General features: G+C 43.4%; 1 non-coding gene across 1 annotated transcript; it reads right to left on the minus strand.

The window, feature by feature from the left end:
* Positions 1–1,515: 1,515 nt before the first annotated feature.
* LOC141698740 (small nucleolar RNA R71) lies at positions 1,516–1,622 on the minus strand. The gene has a single exon (XR_012565244.1). It is a non-coding gene; the product is annotated as a small nucleolar RNA R71 (small nucleolar RNA).
* Positions 1,623–7,113: the final 5,491 nt, after the last annotated feature.

Here is a 7,113-nt window from a genome sequence, read left to right on the forward strand (position 1 = left end):
ATTTAGCATCCTTTATGCATTATCATTGCCCTGTCCAGCTAGAAGTTGGTATGCTGGAACAGGGTGAGTAAATGTCTCAGCATCCAGAGAGGTGGAATCTATAACAACTTGACTTTGCTGAAATAATGCCTCCCTGTTTGCATCCTGGACATTCATTAACTCACTTGCAATGACATCCACCCTTATATCTCTTGACCTGCATTTCTCTCATTATTTCTCTTTTCTTGCATCAAGGTCTCACCTTGGCTCCCCACCCTCACACCCTCACCTTCACATCTAAGGTGAGACTTCTCTCACTCACTTTTGCCAGTCCTGAAGAAATGGACTGCAGTAGATCACTCTTTTCCTCTCCTTTTTCCTGGGAGCAACCCAGACTCTCACTCAAATCACTCCCTTCCCTCAGTCCTAGGAGTGATTGCACTACTACTAAGTCTTCTGCACTTGTAATAATTGATGAAATTCGAAGCTGTGCAGAGACACCCGATGAATGAGTAATATCCATCGGGTTAGCAGTTTGACTATTCGATGGATGACTACTGTTAAGCTTATCCGTCGGGATACAATCACTACTCAACGGATGAAAGATATCCATCGGGATAGAAGAAATAATTGAGTTTGGAGTGGAGACTATTGTGGATTCTGTGCAGATTGATGAAAATTTTGGCACAGATGAATCAACAATCTTAAGTGTTAGTGTCTTAACATTGAGAAGTAATCATACATTGGTGAGTGAGTTTAATTAGACAATAATTTAGTCTGAGTCTCTGTGGGAACGAACTAGAAAGTATTCTATATTACTTGCGAACGCGTATACTTGCGTGAATATTAGTGCGTGATTTCGCCCTAACAAGTTTTTGGCGCCGCTGCCGGGGACTCGGCGTATTTGTTTAGTTTATGTACTTACCATCATTGGTCATTAGGACTCAGTGATTAGGACGTAGTAGTTACTTATTGTTTCCGGTTGTGTTTCAGGTACTTTAGCAAGCGTTTATACAAACTCGTTCTCGTGCTCGCAAGAGGACTTTAGATACAGCTGAGGAGACAGACGAAGTTCTTGATATTACGGAGAAGTTAGATTTTTAGGATTCGGATTCAGGAACTGAGCGGAAAGAACCAGTAAACATGGGAGATCGTATTGTTCAAGCTGATCCAGCTCTTATAGATTTTTCTCGGCCTAAAATTGATGACATTCAGTCAAGCATCCTTCATCCGGCTATTCAAGCTAACACCTTTGAAATCAAGCCGGGCACTATTCAGATGGTGCAGAATTCTGTTTCTTTTGGAGGAGCGGCAACTGAAGACCCCAACATGCACATAAGGAATTTTGTTGAGATCTGCAGCACTTTTAAGTATAATGGCGTGACTGATGAGGCTATCAAGTTGAGGCTTTTCCCATTCTCACTGAGGGACAAGGCTAAAGACTGGTTACATTCTGAACCAGCTGGGTCCATCACTACGTGGCAAGATCTTGCGCAAAAGTTTCTGGTGAAGTTTTATCCGATGGTAAAGACTGCTGCTATGAGGAGTGCTCTTACTCAGTTTGCGCAGCAACCTACTGAATCTATGTGCGAGGCTTGGGAACGCTACAAGGAAATGTTGAGAAAATGTCCACATCATGGAATGCCAGATTGGATGGTGATCACTGGTTTCTATAATGGTTTGGGGGCCCAATCTCGGCCCATGCTCGATGCAACAGCTGGAGGCGCCTTATGGGCTAAAAGCTATACTGAGGCGTATAATCTTATAGAGACGGTGGCTGCAAATGAGCATCAAAACCCAACTCAGAGGATGACGTCAGGCAAGGTAGCAGGTATTCTGGAAGTTGATGCAGCCACCGCTATTGCAGCCCAGCTCCAAGCGCTATCAATGAAGGTTGATTCTTTGGCTACATATGGAGTTAATCAAATAGCTATGGTTTGTGAGCTTTGTGCAGGTTCTCATGCTACGGATCAGTGTTCTCTGGTCAACGAATCTGTTCAGTATGTTAATAATTATCAGCGACAACAGCAGCCTGTGCCAGCGACCTATCATCCTAACAACAGAAATCATCCAAATTTCAGCTGGGGGAATAATCAGAATGCTATTCAGCCACCATATCAGCAAGGAGTGAGTAAACAGTTTAACCCACCTGGATTCCAGCAACCACAGCAGTATGCTACAAGGCAATCATATCCTCAACAGGGAAGTACGGCTGCACCTACTAGTGCTGATTTTGAGAAACTTAAGCTGTTATGCAAGAGTCAGGCGGTTTCTATCAAGACCTTGGAAAATCAAATCGGTCAATTAGCCAATGCAGTGCTCAATCGTCAACCTGGCACTCTTCCCAGTGACACGGAAGTACCAGGTAGGAAGGAAGCTAAAGAGCAAGTCAAGACTATTACCTTAAGGTCTGGAAAAGTTGCTGATGCTGAAAAGGCAAAAGAAGGAGAAGCTGAAATTAGTGATGAAGAATCTAAGCAAAAGGAGAAAGCGGCGGAACCAAGGAAGACTACTGTTGAACACACTCTGCCTGAGGCTAATACAGGGGAGAAACAGTTCTATCCTCCACCACCTTTTCCTAAAAGATTGCAGCAACAAAAGCTGGATAGACAGTTCGGGAAGTTTCTGGAGGTGTTCAAGAAACTTCACATCAATATACCTTTCGCTGAGGCTCTGGAGCAAATGCCTAGTTATGCGAAGTTTATGAAGACTATTCTTTCAAGGAAGGTGAAACTGGATGACCTTGAAACCGTTGCTCTCACGGAAGAATGCAGCGCTGTTCTGCAGCAAAAGTTACCACCAAAACTGAAAGATCCAGGAAGCTTCACCATTCCTTGCACCATTGGCAATCTGACTTTTGACAAGTGTCTTTGTGATTTGGGAGCAAGCATTAATCTGATGCCGTTGTCGATCTTTAAAAAGTTGGATCTGCCTGATCCAAAACCCACATACATGTCTCTACAATTGGCTGATCGTTCCATTACTTACCCAAGGGGCATAGTGGAGGATGTGCTCGTCAAGGTGGATAAGCTCTTCTTTCCTGCAGATTTTGTTATTCTGGATTTTGAGGAAGATAAGAAGATTCCCATAATCTTGGGAAGACCTTTCTTGGCTACTGGCCGTACCTTGATAGATGTGCAAAAAGGTGAACTTACTATGCAGGTACAAGAGCAGGATGTGACCTTCAATGTATTCAAGGCAATGAAATTTCCTACAGAAGATGAGGAGTGCTTAAAAGTAGATGTGATTGATTCTGCGATTACTTCGGAACTCGATCGCATGTTAATGTCTGATGTATTGGAAAAGGCCTTAGTGGGGGATTTTGACAGCGATGATGAAGATGGCAACGAGCAATTACAATATCTGAACGCTTCTCCCTGGAAGCGAAAGCTGGACATGCCATTTGAATCTCTTGGTACTTCTGACCTTAAGAATGCTGAAGGAAAGCTCAAACCATCAATAGAGGAAGCACCTACCTTGGAGCTCAAGCCATTACCTGAACACTTGAGGTATGCTTTTTTAGGTGATTCATCTATGTTACCTGTTATTATTTCATCTGACCTTTCAGGTAGTGAGGAAGACAAGCTCTTAAGGATTTTAAGAGAATTCAAATCGGCTATTGGATGGACCATAGCAAACATCAAGGGGATAAGTCCTTCATATTGTATGCATAAAATTCTTCTAGAGGAAGGTAGTAATCCAACTGTGGAACAGCAGCGAAGACTGAATCCCATCATGAAGGAGGTGGTGAAGAAAGAAATTCTGAAATGGCTGGATGCAGGCATCATTTATCCTATTTCTGACAGCTCGTGGGTGAGCCCCGTACAATGTGTACCTAAGAAAGGAGGTATCACTGTGGTTGCAAATGAAAAGAATGAGCTCATCCCCACTCGAACAGTTACAGGATGGAGAGTATGCATGGATTATAGAAAATTGAACAAAGCCACAAGGAAGGATCACTTCCCTCTTCCATTTATTGATCAGATGCTTGACAGGTTGGCGGGTCATGAGTATTTTTATCTTCTGGATGGTTATTCAGGGTATAATCAGATTTGTATTGCACCAGAGGATCAGGAAAAAACTACCTTCACTTGTCCATTTGGCATGTTTGCTTTTCGCAGAGTTTCGTTTGGGTTATGTGGTGCCCCGACCACTTTTCAGAGATGTATGATGGCTATATTCTCTGACATGATTGGAAATAACGTCGAAGTGTTCATGGACGACTTCTCCGTCTTTGGACATTCATATGATGAATGTTTGAATAATCTGCGCGCCGTACTCAAAAGATGCGTGGAAACTAATTTGGTGGTCAATTGGGAGAAATGTCATTTTATGGTGCGTGAAGGAATTATTCTTGGGCATAAGGTCTCTAACAAGGGTCTGGAGGTGGACAAGGCCAAGGTGGGAGTCATTGAAAATCTTCCCCCACCTAACTCTGTGAAAGGAATCCGTAGTTTTCTTGGTCATGCGGGTTTTTATCGGCGATTCATCAAGGACTTTTCAAAGATATCTAAGCCGTTGTGCAATTTGCTTGAGAAAGATGTGTTTTTCAAATTTGATGATGAATGTTTGGCAGCATTCGAGACTCTCAAGAAGAGTTTGATCACTGCACCAGTTATTACAGCACCAGATTGGACAGAACCGTTTGAGATGATGTGTTATGCGAGTGATTATGCGGTAGGTGCAGTTCTGGGACAGCGCAAGAAAATCTCTTCCATGTGGTCTACTATGCGAGTAAGACTTTAAATGGGGCCCAATTGAACTACACCACTACTGAGAAGGAGCTTTTGGCTATAGTCTTTGGTTTCGAGAAATTTCGATCTTATCTACTTGGTACGAAAGTAACAGTATTCAATGATCATGCGGCTATTCGCTATCTGGTTTCCAAGAAAGATTCGAAGCCGAGACTCATTCGTTGGGTGCTTTTACTTCAGGAATTTGAGTTAGAGATCAAGGATAGAAAAGGTACTGAGAATCAAGTAGCTGACCATCTCTCTAGGTTGGAGAATCCCGATTCTACTTCACAAGATAGGACGTTAATCAATGAATCTTTTCCGAATGAGCAGTTGTTTGCAATTCAAGAGGAAGAACCATGGTTTGCAGATATTGTAAACTATCTCGTCAGCAATGTAATGCCTCCTAATTTGACATCCGCTCAAAAGAAGAAGTTTCTGCATAAGGTGAAGTGGTATATGTGGGATGAACCATATTTGTTTAGACAGGGAGCTGACCAGTTCATCAGGAGATGTATCCCGTTCTGTGAGACGGAGGGGATATTACGAGACTGCCATTCCACGGTTTATGGTGGACACTATGGTGGTGAGAAGACGGCAGCTCGTATTCTGCAAGCAGGTTTTTTTTGGCCTACTTTGTTCAAGGATGCTCATCAGTTTGTTTTAAGGTGTGATCATTGCCAAAGAGTGGGAAATTTGACAAGGAAGGATGAGATGCCATTAAATGTGATGCTTGAAGTCGAGGTCTTTGATGTTTGGGGAATCGATTTCATGGGGCCTTTTATCTCGTCTTGCAATAATCAGTACATCTTGCTGGCCGTCGATTATGTCTCAAAATGGGTCGAAGTTAAAGCTTTACCGACAAATGATGCAAATGCAGTGCTAAATTTTCTTCATAAGCAAATTTTCACAAGGTTTGGAACACCTCGGGTAATCATAAGTGATGAAGGATCGCATTTCTGCAATCGTAAGTTCACTTCTATGATGCAGCGTTATAATGTGAATCATCGAGTAGCTACTGCCTATCATCCACAAATAAATGGTCAAGCGGAAGTGTCTAACAGAGAGATAAAGCGTATTCTAGAGAAGGTTGTTTGTCCGTCAAGGAAGGATTGGTCTTTAAAGCTCGATGAAGCTGTTTGGGCTTACAGAACAGCATACAAAACTCCACTTGGTATGTCCCCGTTTCAGGTGGTGTACGGTAAGGGATGTCATCTACCTGCGGAGCTTGAGCATAAGGCTTACTGGGCATTGAAAAAGTTGAACCTGGATTTAGATGCAGCTGGTAAGAAAAGAATGCTTCAGCTTAATGAACTTGATGAATTTCGACTTCAAGCGTACGAGAATAACAAAATGTATAAGGAAAAGGTGAAGAGGTGGCATGATAGGAAGCTACATCCTAAGTTATTTGTGCCGGGGCAACAAGTTCTCTTATTCAACTCTCGGCTCCGACGTTTTTCCAGGGAAGTTGAAATCGAGGTGGTCTGGGCCTTTTATCGTCAAAACTGTGTTTCCACATGGAGCGGTGGAAATTTTTGAGAATGATCCGGACCAAGCATTCAAGGTTAACGGTCAGCGTTTGAAGCACTACTATGGGGACATGGCAAACCGAGAAGTGGTTAGTGCCATTTTTTTGACTACTTGAGAAGGGTACGAAACGTCAAGCAAATGACGAAAAACAAGCGCTGCGTGGGAGGCAACCCATGAATTGTTGTTACAGGAACCCTTAGAAGTTAATAACCTATCCAAAAACACAAAAAAAAAATCAGAAAACAGGGGCTGAAAAAATTTTTCCAGTGACCCCCTGAGCGCCCGCTCAGCATTGCTGAGCGACCGCTCAGCAAGCTGAGCGACCGCGCAGCAAGCTGAGCGCCCGCTCAGCTTCGCTGAGCGCCCGCTCAGCTTCGCTGAGCGCCCGCTCAGGGGTCGAGTACCAGAATTTTTTTTACAGTTCAGAAAAAAAAAACAAAAATACAAAAACCCATCACAGCCCATAAACCCACGAATTCTTTTCCCATTACCCCATGATTTTATCCCTCAACCCCACTCCTAATCTAATTTAACCTACTCCACACCCTATATATACATACACCTATCCTACATATCTCCCACAAACTTCCTACACTTAAACTCTCTCCCAAGCACCAAAACTCAGTTCTTACACACTTTTATTCACGAATCAAATGGCACCCAAGAGAGCACGCACTATTGACAGCAGCAGCACAGTTCCTACTGCTGATTCATCGAGGGGTACTGCTGCAAGGCCTCGGTTAACTGACAGAGCCGCGGAGGAGGAGTACACTAGGCTGTTGGGGAAGCCGATTCTGAAGGAGAGAGGGTTTTTACCATCAGGGAGGGATGGTGAGTTGCTGCCCATGATTGCAGAGAAAGGGTGGATAGC

This window comes from Apium graveolens, chromosome 11 (genome assembly GCF_009905375.1).
Source record: "Apium graveolens cultivar Ventura chromosome 11, ASM990537v1, whole genome shotgun sequence".
NCBI classification, from domain to species: domain Eukaryota; kingdom Viridiplantae; phylum Streptophyta; class Magnoliopsida; order Apiales; family Apiaceae; genus Apium; species Apium graveolens.